The sequence below is a fragment of the Manis pentadactyla genome, chromosome 7 (assembly GCF_030020395.1).
Source record: "Manis pentadactyla isolate mManPen7 chromosome 7, mManPen7.hap1, whole genome shotgun sequence".
Classification (NCBI taxonomy): Eukaryota; Metazoa; Chordata; class Mammalia; order Pholidota; family Manidae; genus Manis; species Manis pentadactyla.
In genome coordinates this window covers 128,493,795-128,508,743 of record NC_080025.1, presented here as the reverse complement: position 1 = coordinate 128,508,743, position 14,949 = coordinate 128,493,795, and the positions used below count along the sequence as shown (strand labels likewise).

Sequence of the window (14,949 nt, the reverse complement as noted above, 5' to 3'; positions counted from 1 at the left end):
TGCAGTGTTTGTTGGTCTTTTATCAGATTGGCATTTAAAAAAAATATAGTACCTGTTCTTTTTTTTTTAATAACAAGTTCCTCATTTTGTATTTGTCTGATGTTTCCTCATCATTAGATTCAGATGGTACATTCTCAGCCAGAACTTAGCTTTTCCCCATCCTTATTTACTGAGTTTAAGTTTATTCTTTTTCAAAGTTAGGAAGTTAACACGGATACAATAATGTTATCTAAATACAGACCTTAGTCAGATTCTGTCAGTTATTCCCAAAATATCTTTATAGTACAGGAAATCCAGATCATGTGTTACATCTGGTCTCCACTGATCTGGAACAGTCTCTCTCTCTTGCTTTGTGTTTCATGCCATTGTAAAGTCATTCTTTCCATCTTGTGGAGTAATGTTTTTATTTAATACCTTATGACTCCTCAAATTTTTTCTACTTGTAGGCTTTACAATCCATGGATGGTTCTTGCCTGAATCAGTTATTCTTACGGTTTCCAAACGGCGATTTAAAATTCTATCATTCCTCCTTTTCTTCGCTGGCTTTCTTCTACAAAGAAGAGCACTCCCTGTGTCTTATTATTTACTTAATGTCATTGTAGACTCTTGGTAGGTTCTTGATTATTTTGTTGTCCTTACTTATTTTGGTGCTCAAATTGTCTTAGATTTGGCTCGTGGGAACCCAGATCCCCTTCAAACTGTCTCCCGTGTCCTTGCTAATGGTCCTCCTCGTGTACTTCCTCTGTCTCTGCCCTGTGACAGGTCATTTTTTTCAAAGCACTTTGTGAGTACCTTTTCCTTCATAGCCTGGTCAAGAGTGACGTTTTATACTGTGTAATTTTTGCCAGTCTAATAGGTGAGAACTAGTATCTCAATGTAGATTTTTCATATTTTTTTATGAGTGAAATTAAGCATTTTTTTCATATGTTTAAGGCATACGTGTGTGTCTACATATTTGTGTGTGTGTGTGTGTGTGTGTGTATGTGTATTCATGTTCTTTGCCCATTTTCCTGCCAAGTTACTAGTCCTTTTTTCCTCAATTTTAAGAGTTCTTTATGTATTATGGCTATTAGTCATATAGCTAGGATATGATGCAAATATTTTCTCCCATTTTATCTATTATCCTTGGTTAATGATGAATTTTATTTCTTGCCATGCAGAAAACTTTTGTTAAAATTTTTTATGTAATTATATTAGCAGTCTTTTATTCTTGCTGATGTTGAGCCATAGTCAGCACTTCACTTATATCATGGTTAGAGAAGATTCACATTTTTTCCCTTCCAGTACTTGTATGCCTTTATTGTTTTACCTTTAGATCCCTGATTCATTTGGAATCTATTTTTGTGTATGGTATGAAGTACGGATCTAATTTTATCTTTTTCCAAATGGCTAACCAATTGTGTTAACCACTCATTAAAAAGTCAGTTTTTGCATTACTGATTTTCAGATGCCCCCTTTATCATATATAGTACTGAAGTTCCATCTGTATTTGGGTCTGTTTTTGAACTTTCTGTATTACTCCAATGGTTTGTCTGTCTACTCAGGGGGCAGACTTCATAGTATAATTTAATATCTGGAGAGCTTAGTCCTCCTCTCTAGCATTTCAGTGTCTTCCTGGCTGTTGTTACATGTGTATTTTTTAAAATTTAAGTGTCACTGATATACAATCTTATGATGGTTTCACATAAACAACACTGTGGTTTCATCATTCACCCATATTATCAGGTCCTCTCCCCCTCTATTGCGGTCACTGTCTATCAGTGTAGTAAGATGCTGTAGAGACATTACTTGTCTTCTCCATGCTGTACTGCCTTCCCCCTGACCTATCTATATTGTGATTGGGAAATATAGTGCCCCTGAATAAAAACCCTTCTCCCTCCCCACCCAGCTCCCCCACGTCTCCCCTTTGGTAACCACTAGTCCCTTCTCAGTGTCTGAGTCTGCTGCTATTTTGTTCCTTCAGTTTTACTTTGTTTATATACTCCACAGATGAGTGAAGTCATTTGGTACCTGTCTTTCTCCACCTGGATTATTTTACTGAGCATAATACCTTCTGGCTCCATCCATGTTGTTGGAAATGGCAGGATTTCTTTTTATGGCTGGATAATATTCCATTGTGTATGTATATCTTACATGTGTATTTTTAATATGAGATTTACTATCAATTGTCCAGCTTCATTAAAAAGAATTGTTGATATTTTATGGGGATTGCATTACATTTATAAGTTAATTTAGAGCAAAGTCACATTTTTGTGATGTTGACTTATTCTATCCCAGAATAAGAAATGTCTTTCTATTTGTTGAAGTCTTCATTTGTGGCTTTTTAGGAATGTTTTAAAAGTTTTCCTTAGATGGGTTTCTTATATTTGTTGTTAAATTTATTCTTTAATACTTTGTTTCGTGAAACTGCTTTATACAGGTCAGTACATTTAGAGACTTATTTCACTTTTAAAAGGGTAGTCACTGATTTTTCTTCCATTTATGTATTTCATATTGTTTCTGATTTTCCTTACTGTTAACAATGCTATGGAAAATATCCATATACCTATATTTTTGCTTATTTGTGTTATTATATCTATAAAATAGATTCCTGAAAATAGAATAGTCATAGGCCATGTAGATTTTTTTGGTAATATGTTCTACCACATTATCTTTTCTCAAAGTACTTGATACTTTTTAAAGCCAGTAAACTTTATTGTATATGTTCATTGTTAAAAGGCATTCAAAACCTTTTTGTGAAAGAGCCTCATAAAAGTTAATTCTAAACAAAAAGTTGTATCTGTGTCCATTAATGTGGGGAATATAAAGACAGCAAAGCCATAATTTCTATCTTAAATAACTTGATAATAGCTTTGGAAATGAGATATGTTTACTTGCATGCATTAAAAAATAGAAAAATTTCTTTAGTAGGTAGACTTTGAAATGAGCTGAAAAGAAAGTGTTGAATTTAGTTTAGTAAGAGAGTTAAGACGGATGTTTTACATGAACGTAGCATGGGCTAAAATAGAGGCAGCATTTTACCACGTCATGTGAGGTCAAATAGACTGAAGCAGTGTGTTTGTATTCAAAGATAAAGTAAGGTAGTGAGTGGAAGACCTTGAGTGCCCAGTGAGTTTGGATTAGATCCACTAGGCAGCAGAGAGCCCTTCTGAATTAGTGATCTATTGCCGTGCAACAAATTACCCCCAAATTTGGGGTTTAGAACACGAGTCAACATTATCTCTAACGGTTTCTGTGGGTGGGAGATTTGACAGCAGAGAGCACTTTTGCCACATTCTGTCTTTACATGAAAGCCAGTAAGTTCAGCCCACATTCAAGGGGAGGGGGATTAGATTCCACCTTTTGGGAGGGGAGTGTCAAAGAATCTGGAAACATATTTAAAACCACCATACTACCTGTGTTCTAAAGAAAAGGAATGAAGGAAAAACACCATGGTATGTAGCGGAAGGATAATCTGGTAGCAGTGTCAAAGATGAAGGGAGAGAGAAATAGGAGGTAGATCCTAGTGAAGTAATCCAGCAGTGAAGCACTGAAGGATTTAGTCGCGGGAGATGAGAGAGGAGAGAGGTAGGACACATAAACAGGACGCAGCAGAATGATGAACGAGAGAAAGTTGGGAGTAAAAAATGGTGTCAAGGTTTTGAGATCTGCAGAACCATTAAGCATCTGAAAGAGATAGAAAGAGAAACCAGTTTTGAGGGAATGAGGTTGCTTGTTTGTGGACATTCAAGGGGAAATTCTAAGCAGTTGAATCTGTAGAACCAGGGCATAAGTTGAAGTGTCTAGCCAAAGAGGAAAATTCCGCATTTGTCATCCAAGAAGTGATGTTTAAATTCTTTAAGGGGTTAAGTATTCCAGAGGCCAGAGCAGTGAGAACCAAGCCTTTGGGGGAGGCCTTGGTTTGGAGTCCAGATAGGAAGAGGAGCTAGATCTGTAGCATTTGAGAGAAGAGCCAACTGTGTTCCTGGTGGGAACGAAAAAAGTGGCGTTCAAGAGATTCAGATGTTGCAGAACTGAAGAGGATGATGTTCGAAATGAATGCATTTGCTTGTAAGATTATTAGAGGTGACAGCAGTTTAAGTGGAGTAGAACAATTTTGGAAATTGGATTATAACATTTAATTTGATGATTAACTTTTTAGAAAGTGCTTGAGGTGGGAGGATGAGTGGCTGACTTGCCTTTTATCACTTAGATTTTGAGATCTTAATCCTTTTTTGCCTCCCTTTAGCACCACCACACCTCTCTGGAATAGCACTTCTTAGTTCTTGGATTGAGCGATACAGTAGGATTTCACCTCGCTTGTTTTCAGGGACTCTCTTAACTGTAAGTGAAATCAACTTACTTAATAATTTTTTCACTTCACATACTGCATTTAACTATTATTTGTCCACTTCCACCTCCTCCTTCCCTTCCTTTCCTTTCCTTTCCCCTTGGCTAGTATGACTTCAAGATCTGCTTCCAGATGAGAGATTACCCATTTTTTTCTCTCTCTTATCTCCCAACTTCAAGTAGGATTCTATTACTTGTATGCCTTGTTAATTAAACTTGCAGCGATGCAATTAGTAGTAAATATCACTAAAATAGTAACAACCAAATGTACATACTGTACAAAAAGAAAGATTATTTTGTCTTCTTTAATGTATCTGTACATGTATTTAATCAGTGTTCAAATGAGTAAAATAATTGGCAATAAGATGGAGTGTTCCAAATTGAAGGGTAGACTTTATGCTGTGAAAAAACTATTGTTAGTAAGTTCTTTTTTGCACAAAATGGTGTGACTGTTCTTGGTGCCATCATCTTTGACTAGATAGGATAGCATTAAATGATGTAGTCCAGTTCTGCAGTGTGCATAGAAGGTGGGCACAGAAGAGATGAAAGGGGCCTGGGAATGGTGAGAAGGAATAGCACAGGGGCAGAGGAGTCTGAGAGACTTCGGTGGGTGGGTAGAGCTCAGATAGTGACTGTTGAGGGAGGCAAGAAAAGAGAAATGTGGACCCTAAACATTTCACTACTGCCGTGAAGGTTCATACATATATTTTTCATTACATATATTAAGCTTTTCCTATGTGTCAGTGGGTGTGGAAGAGAGGAACAGAAAAAAAGGGAGTGAGAAGGGGTGTCTGAGGAGATTGAGGATTTTTTCACAATTAAAGATCTGGATGTGTTTATAAAGATTATATCATGACTTCCAGCTGACAAAAAGTTAATGAGATTAATTGATACATTTCCCTTTTCCTGTCTCCCACTTGTTCTTCCCCTCCTCTTTCTCTTATGTTCTCCAAGACACATTTTGGGCACCGTCAGTCCCAGAAGCTTCATCCAGTGGCCTCTTCCATTCCCAGTGCCCCACACTTGCTGCGCTAATTATCCTCCGTGTCCCTTTGTCTCCAGAATGTCCTGGGACTTCTGGTCTTCTACAACGTGTTACATAAATGTATGTTTATATGATTTTTCCCCCTACTAGGCTGTGAACTCCTTCGTGGGAGGGGTCAAAACTTACTCATCTGTGTATGCCCAATAGCTAATAAATGTTAGTTGAGTGAGCAAATGAATGACTTTCCCACACCACAGTCCATCAGTGTGGCAGTGAAGTTGCTGAGCTTTGATGGTTGAGAGATTCATGACTAGAGAGGTAGGCCACCTACACCAGCCTTAAAGAATTTGGGGTGGATTGGAAAACGAGTAAGGCAGAGTTCCTGATCTTGAGGTGCTCCTCTGAGCAGGTTTCAATAATGGCTTGAGCACAAAAAAGAAGTAAGTGTGATGTTGTCTGGTAAGTGTTGCTGTAGGGGCCTCGTATACAGACTGCTCTGGAAGCCTGTAGTTAATTTGGCCCGGAGGTCTGGGAAGACTGACATCTGAGCTGAATCTTTGACTGTAAGTAGTTGCTGACCATGTGGAGAAGGAGAAGCATGTACCAAGATGTAGAGGTATGAGAACCAGTTTTTGAGAAGTTGAGAAGGAGCTTGAGTTGAGGTTCATGGAGCTGAGGAGCGGGAAGATGGTGGGGAATGAGATCCAGAGGGGCTCTGTGTGGAATGCTCGTAGCTGGCCTTTGCCCTGTTGGCTGCAGGGAACCACTGGAGGTTTTGAAATCAGAGGAATGGCACAGATTCACAATTTCGAAAAATGCCTGGCAGTGGTGTGAAAATTGGGCTTGAAGGGCTAACGCTAGAGAATAAACTAGTTAGGAGACCAGGGCAGCAGTCCAGATGAGCTAGATGAAGGGTCCGGATTCAGGCATTGACAGTGGAGATGTGAAGGAGAAGACAAAAGTGTCAGGTATGATTATGGGAGGTAGGATTTGTGAGACTACTTGATCGGAGCTACATATAGCGTTTATGAGGGAGATGGAAGAGTAGAAAGTGGTTGTGGATTTTTAAATCCTCTGGCTGTTGGATGCAGGGGAGAAAAGAAGCATTGGGTTTGGTTTTGGACATTTGATAATGGGGCATCCAAATGGTGGTAACTAGTAGACCATTGGAAATATGACTGAAGTTTAGGGGAGAAAGATATGAAGTGTGGAGTCATACATGTGGGAGTGGGTAAGATTACAAAAGGGGAGCTAGCTGAGCAGTGAGGGAGACCAAGCAAAGGACGCTGGCATTTAAAGGGTGTGCTCAGGAAAACACCATCTCAGAACAGATTAAAAAGGTAAGTAATCAAATCAGATGCTACCAAGAGGCCAAGTTGGGATGAGAAGAAGTAAAACAAGGTGGATGAATAACCGAGTCAGAGGCTCTCAATGAGAAAAATTGTAAAACTGGCATTAGAAAGTTCCTTCCAATCACTAAGTGCAGTGGGAGTTAATGAATAGAGACTACCTTTTTTTTTTTTTAAGCAATTTAAAATAGAAGGTAGATCACACGTGAAGGGTAGAAGAAAGGTATTTTAGATAAGGTAATGTAAGCATACTGCGATGGTGTGAATGTGGCCACATATGCTTGAAACAGCCATTGTTGGAACTAAGAAAGAGACCTGACCAGGGGTACATTGTGGAGTGTGGCCCAGCATCAACGGCCTGGTGAAGTGGACAGCAAATTATTCAACCAAATGGTAGAGTACCTGATTTTTCCCCCATATTGCTGTCTTTACCTTGGGAGCTGGAACAAATAACTACAACATGATTATTTATTTTACTAAGTAATTTTTTGCAAAATAATTTATTATAAGGTTTTTTTAAATAACAAGTACTTTTCAGTATATTTTTTAAGGTATCGTTGAAATACACTCTTAAGAAGGTTTCACAAGGAAAACAGTGTGGTTACTACGTTCACCCTTATTATCGAGTCCCCCCCCATACCCCATTGCAGTCACTGTCCATCAGTGTAGTAAGATGCCACAGAGTTCCTACCTGTCTTCTCTGTGCTGAACTGTCTTCCCTGTGACCCCCCACACATACCATGTGCACTAATCATAATACCCCTTCAATCCCCATCTCCATCCCTCCCTACCCGCCCTCCCTTTTGGTAACCACTAGTCTCTTCTTGGAGTCTGTGAGTGCTGCTATTTTGTTCCTTCGGTTTTGCTTCGTTGTTATACTCCACAAATGAGGGAGATCATTTGATATTTGTCTTTCTCCACCTGGCTTATTTCACTGAGCATAATACCCTGTAGCTCCATCCATGTTGTTGCAAATGGTAGGACTTGTTTCTTTCTTATGGCTGAATAGTATTCCATTGTGTATATGTACCACATCTTCTTTATCCATTCATCTACTGATGGACACTTAGGTTGCTTCCATATCTTGGCTATTGTAAATAGTGCTGCAATAAACATAGGGGTGCATATGTCTTTTTGAATCTGAGAAGTTGTTTTCCTTGGGTAAATTCCTAGGAGTGGAATTCCCAGGTCAAATGGTATTTCTATTTTTTAGTTTTTTAAAGAACCTCCATATTGCTTTCCACAATGGTTGAGCTAGTTTTCAGGATTTTTTTGTGTGTGATAAAATATATGTAACAATTTACCATTTTAACCATTTTTATGTGTACACTTCCTTAGCATTAAGTTCATTAACATTGTTGTGCAGCCATCACCACTCTTCATCTCCATAACCTTTCATCTTCCCCAGCCAGAACTGTACACATTAAACACAAACTCCCCATTGCCCCCTGCATCCAGCTTCTGGCAGCCACCATTCTGCTTACTGTCTTTGAGTTTGGCCTGATGTAAGAGGAATCATACAGTATTTGTCCTTTTGTGTTTGGCTTATTTCATTTAGCTTCATCTGTGTCATAGCATGTGTCAGGATTTCCTACAATATTCTTAAAAAATGTGATCTAAATACACTGGTATTTTTTCCACAGCTATTCCATGATCATTATAAATTCTCCAGACCTGGCCCAGGGAAGTGAGGTGTAGGAGAAGGGAACCACTTGGGTAGCATACATCCCATTTGCCAGGTGTCAGGTGCTGCACTGGTTGCACATGTCTTATTTGACTCATTCAGTCTCTACAGCAACTCTGGGAGCTGGATATTACTGTTCTTTTCTTTCTACAGCTGAAGAAACTGAATTTAGGAGAGTTTAAGTAGCTTGTGTAAGGTCACATAGCTGGCAAGTACCTGAGCCAGGAATCCAATCCTTGTTATGATCCCAGCCTCCATGCTCTTGTTACCACCCTTCAGTTCTCCATGTATGCCTGTGTCTAATTAAGTGATCCTAAAAGAGTCAAATCTCTTTGTTTTGAACTTAATGAAGATGAACTTTTAAGGTATTTGTGGTGTTTAGCAAATGAATTAGACTCCTCATGACATCAAACCGTTCGTATTTTGTATTTAAGCTTTTAAGAATAGTATCAACCATTTGCTAAACATTTGTGTACTTAATTGAATTCACAGTTACTTATTTAATGTTTTCTGGTGTATTTGTCCAACTTAGGATTTATCTGATGTAGTTTACAGAACTAATATGATAGGTCTATAGCATAGATTTCTGAAGGAAAATACTCTTTTGACTGAACTTATACTTTCAATCGTAGTTACCAATAGGAAAGGAGAAATATTTTTAAATGAAAAATACATAATTGTTCACTTATAAGGATCTCACAAAACAAAATATTCAAGTAACCTGACTACAGTACTTGAAGCCAAAAGCCACCCACAGTCTTCTCTTTGCCTTGCTGAAGATTTTTTTTAACCTATAAATGTTTCCCTGAGTTCTTGAATCCTCTATCCTTTGCCAGTGGAAAATATTTTTCTTCAGAGAGCTAAACAATGGCATGACATACCAGGTTTATTTGAATGGATGATCTTGGTAAATTAAAAAAAGTAATTTATAGGACAGTCATTTCTAGAACTCGGGACCTGTGTGGACATAAACCTGTGGACTTTCATGTTATTTAAAGGTTGTGCTTATCTCTCCATCTTTGTTCAGTGTTTTGCTTTCAAAGTTTTGAAGGCACCACTGAATTTTGAGATCTCTTGGCATTCTGTGACCAATTGTTAGAGAGACCCAAAGTCTGAAATTCGTGTTGACATTAGAAAGTCATTCTCTGAAACCCATTTTTGAAATGAATTGAAAGAAAGAAGAGTATCTAAAGCCAGGTTCAGTCCTAGAGTGGATGCTTGGAAAAAAATTAGTGGTTCTCAGGGACGATTAGAGTGGATCAGATTACTTTCTAAAGTAATGGTGAAAACAAAGAATAAATCAGAGGGACTGTAAAACAACCAAAATTCTGCCTTCCGGCAAATAATACAAAATCATTTCGAATAGGTATTTGTTTTCCCTCCATTTTATTTTTTATATTTTTCTTGAAAATTGGCAAAATTAGAAATTTTACACCCCCATTAGTGGTATATTTAAATGATTTAGTATCTAGGTGATTAGGAAGAGCAGAATCTCTTCTGCTTTATTTTAGGGCACTTCTCTTGTTCTGACTGCATAAATTTAAAAGCAACTAATATGTATAGTAAAAATTTTCTCATCATAAAAGTTATGGACAAAGGGGCATTTGCCTACGTAGAACCAAGTCTACTTACTGTTTATTTGAATATAAAAGAAAGAACGATGCTCAAGATTATATCAGAGGTATTTTTCAAATATGTAGGTTGTGTGACTCTCTGCTGAGTCAGGTGAGTGGGTGGTGCTGGGCAGAACTGTAGGAAAAACTGACTAATAGCAAGGAGTGAGAACCCACGCTAAAAAGAACAAGAGTGGAGCTGAGATGAGAATATGCTCAAGGAGAAGGAAGTCCCTGGAAGGGGGACACCCAAGAGGTCAGGTGATGGGTCTAGCAGCTGAGGAGAAATCTCGCTTTGGACCCCAAGGCTAGATCTGGGGCCCAGAGAAAAAGGACTTGCTCTCTTTTACTTCAGGCCTTGAAAGAGAGCTCAGCCTTTGTGTGGGAGTAGAGGAAGAGTGGCCTAACAGAAAGGACAGACTTCAAGGAATTGCTGGCCAGAGGGGAAATAAAATCATGGAAGGCTTAGGAGAGTCCTTTGAATGTTCGAGACCTATCATGATATTGTGTACTGTGAGATTATTATGCTTAAAACTTAGTCCAAATAGATAGCGTTTGTATCCCCAAGGTGCACAATGGTAAGTGTTTTGGTGTATTTGAATGAATTCTCAATCTGTCATTCATTCAGTAAAGAGAACCAAGTAGGGGATTCTTGTTGTCACACAAAAGATAGCAGGATGCAATGTCATCACAGGACCAAACTCCAATGTAGTTAATTCAGATAGAGTGACAAAATCCAAGTGTGAAATCTCGGGCCTGGCAGAAAAGGATCCTTTTTTACACATCATCACCCTTGAAGTTACTTTCTAGTGGTCATCTCTCAGAACATGGATGGATTTGGTTCACTTAACTGTAGTAGGTCCAGAAGGGGTGGAGACCTGGGGTTTATTCATTCATTTGGGAAGGAGGCCCATTAGAGTCCATAGAATGTAATATCTGAAGGTATGATAATATAATGTGATTGTCCTATAGTGTAGATGGAATCCTAAAGACTGGGATAGATTTGAGGTATAGAGGTTATGTGACTTCAGTTTAATTACTCTTTGATTTTTGTTTTCATTGTCTCTCTGTTATTAAGTGTAAATGAAACTTTGTAAAGTGTTCTCTAGTTTAAATTGGAGCAGGAATTATTCTTTGATATCAGGTGACACCTCAGCTAACTCAAAATATGTATGGTCAACAGATAACTGTTGACATATACTAAATAGACATGCCTTGTGTTCTTTGGGCAGATACTAAGATGAATCTCAGGCAGATTCTCAAGTTGTCTGGTCTAATGGGAGAGGAGGATAGACTATATAGCAAATGATGGTTGGTTCTGCAGTCAGACCCAGCCAGGTTCAGATCCTGGCTTTGACATGTACTAGACACAAGACCTTGGAAAAAGCTACTCAGTATCTCGTAGTAGCCTTCCACCGTTATACATGTAGTACATGTCAACATAAAAAAGATTTGTATGCTCGTACTCATTTCATAGGAGTCCTGGAGGCTAAGGAGATAATGGTTATAAAGGATTTAAAACATGAAAAGTCCTCTGTAAACACTGACACACACACACATGAATACAGTGCTGCCCTATGGGCCCAGGGTATTGTGACTTTGCTGAAAGTTTAGTGTGAGAGTTGTGACTTGGAGAGTTATCTATATGGAAGCAATCACCCGGACTGTGTGACACTGCATGACATTGCCAGAGGCAAACTCAAGAAATAATAGGACAGAACACAGAATCTCATCATTTTATCTACAAAAGTGGACTAGCAATTATATTTCTTATTTTCTTTCATGTTCTATTTGTATTACTTTGTGGTAACTCATATGTAAAAAGAGTTAAATTAGATGAACACCAACATGGAGGTAACTCATCAATTTTTTAATACACAATTATTGAGCCTGTTACATACACGCACCTACATGGATTCTAGCACTAGATCTGGTTTATCAGTCTTAAAAATAAAACAGACTAAGGAGTCATCTTGGAGGTTGGCTTTCCAACTCAGGAGTTTGGCTGATGATTAAAGATAGGTGGCTATAAATATTTGAGGGTTTTCAGGCAAGATGAGTGAAACTACTAGATAAAGAAGTGGCAAGAGTTGGATTTCTTAGTTCACTATTTTGCTCAGACATTGTGGTCTCAACTTATTTAAATATCTCAATATTTAATATCACTGCTTGTCTGTGATGTGCTTTATTCTTAAAGTTGTATTTGATACATGCAGAAAGTTATATAATTCTGTAAATTAACAGCATTATCAACCCATTGAAGCTAGTGTGTGAGGAGCGTAAATTGTTTACTGCATTGTTACAGCCTACCAAACAAAACACACATTGGTCAACCATTACATATGTCTTGCTGCCTGGGGTCCTTGTTGGTCAGTAGGTCCATATTAGGAAAAAGACCTGAATACAGACCAGAGGGATGTGAGGACAAGCTGGAACCTGTCAGCATCCGTGTCTGTCACCACACTTAACCAGGAAGTGAGTAATGACTTCAAAAAACAATGGCTGCTGCTGCAGTTCCTTCTTCTAAACCTCAAGGAAATTTGTGTGGCCAACTGTGACCTAGAACCATTTATGAAAGGGAATTCTGGGGAATGTAGTTCCACCTTAACCAAGTTGCTAAAGTACAAACTACCCCTGCACATTCCTGGATTTATTCATTGCACTGTAAACAAGAGAGGCATTCAGAACTATTTCTGCTTTAGAAGGTATCAGAACAGTTATTTAAGATAATCAGAATAGTTTTAAAATAAAATTTAACTTGATTATATCATTGTTTTCTTTTCTATTAAACTATCTTTTTTTAAAGCCACAAAATAACTTAAAGCAGATGTAATATAACCTTTCTTCTGTTGAAAGAAAATATTCTCTTAATTTGGTAAGTCAGTTGGATCTCATGCTAAAAATTTTTTTTTTTGAAAAAATTATCCACTACAGTGCCATCTAGTGATAAATAATTTCTGGATATTGAAAACAGTTCATGACCACATTTTATATTACTGATAAATCAAGAACTTCACTTTTAATCATGCCTAGTGCATAAGACATAGGGGACTATTTCTAAATAAATCAAGTATTTATAAATAATTAAAAAGAAATAGAAAAAAAAGAGGTAGAAAAAATATTTTTTATCCTCAGATTTTATTCTGCTCTACATATATAATGAGTAATATATAGATTTGTCTATTTACTGGATATTATTTGCATCCAAGATGAAAATAAGTTTTTTGTTTATGAAAAGAATGTGATGTCGTGCAATGAGCGTGGGCTTTGAAATCAGGTGGGCAAGTGTTTGTCTTTCTGGCCTTATTTTTTTTTAAGATCTAGCAGGCAGCATTCAGAGAACTTTATATGTACTGAGTTACTAAATATTCACAAAAACCCAACAAGGTGTGTTACAAATGAGGGAACCAAGGAGAGTTAAGTGCTTACCTCATTGCTTTTTGGTTATTTGTGTGCTTATCTGTCTTTCTAATACAGAGTTACCCTTTGCAGGGAAGGTCTTCCTTGTACGTGTTTTCCCCAGCACCTAGTACAGGTTCATATGTCTCCAATTCATCTGGTAAATACTTGATTTTTTTTTGCTTCCATGAAATGAAAACACAGTATCTACAACAAGAACAGTAGAAAATTAAATTGTTTAGATATCTGTGTTTTCTTCAAATGAAAAAAAAAAAAATATATATATATATATATATAATTTCAGAAAAAAAGTATTATTCAGTCAAAACCTCTAGGTTCCAGATAGGTTCTAGTCTCTGCTTGGCCACTTTTTAATTTAACTTTAATCTCAGTTATACATACACAGAATTCAGAGAGTCCAACAGTTTGTGTGAGGCTTACTACAAAGCCTAGCAGTCTCCCAGCTGCCACCCCACCCAGTCCCTACTCTCAAGAGTTCCACTCTGACACGTGATTCTTTTGTTATTTACATCCAAATCTCTAAATAGCTGGTTTCTCTTTCTAATTTTTAATGTTTTAGTCTTAGGCATTACCTTTGAGTTCTCATGATAGCAGAAGGGGATTTTATCTTTCTTAGTACCCACCCCATGTGAAAAGCCCTCCTCCCTTCTCATTATAGATTTCAAATAATAATCAGTTTACATTATTATGACTATGAAAATATTATTCACAGCCGAGGCTCATAATCCGTGGCTACTTTTTCTTTCCAACACAACTTTTTGTTTTCCCTGGTGTTAATAATAGTCTTTTTTTAGAGAAGAAGGCATTGTTTGATTCCTTAGATTTTATGTATTTATCACTCTTCCCTAAACTCTTCCCCAGATTTGTAAGTATAGTTAGGATATGTAACCTTAAAACAGTCACTTAGCTCTTCTGATAAAATACTGTCTGTAGAAAGAAGGGTCCAGATGACAGGAAGACTTACTGCTACTGGATATTTAATACACCTGGATATTTTTGCTGATCACATGACTAGTGGACAGCATTGCCAGCCAGCGCGCACAGCCTTCCTCTCCACCTGGTGGTCTTTTCTCAGCTTAGCTGGAACATCTCTGTTGTGTCCTAGAGTGGCCATGGGACTCATGGGTCTGGCTGGAAGTAGAGCTCCATTTGTGTGTGACCAACATTGCTTGTCAGCAGGAGATCTGTCAAGTATACACTGTAAGTACAAGTGCCCTCATCCCAGTCAGAAGATCAGAGATGCTTTGATGAGGGAGATTTACTTGAGTCTTTTGGTGGGTTGTCTTTGTAGTGAATAATCATGGAGAAACAGAGTATGTACATAAAATTGTCAGGGGTGAAATAAAGCTTAAATGGCCTATAAGATATGTTTTCAATTAAAATCTTGTTTACAACAAACAAGAATGAAACAAAGAATACTTGGCAGTGGCTTCTCGCAGATTGTTAAAGGAAATAATGTTACAGACATAAGCATGAATGATCTAATGACCTTCAGCTTCGTAGACACTTTGTTTACCTCAGACGTAGACTTGGTATAGTTGTGAATAGTTTTGAGATGTTATGTGGGGG

General features: G+C 37.7%; 1 long non-coding RNA gene across 1 annotated transcript in view; it reads left to right on the top strand.

Annotated features, from left to right (window-relative positions):
- Positions 1–1,555: 1,555 nt before the first annotated feature.
- LOC118924336 (uncharacterized) overlaps positions 1,556–14,949 on the top strand; it is a 60,470-nt gene continuing 47,076 nt past the window's right edge. The window contains exon 1 of the long non-coding RNA XR_008998556.1: positions 1,556–5,434. This is a non-coding gene — a long non-coding RNA (uncharacterized LOC118924336). The remainder of the gene's footprint in view (positions 5,435–14,949) is intronic.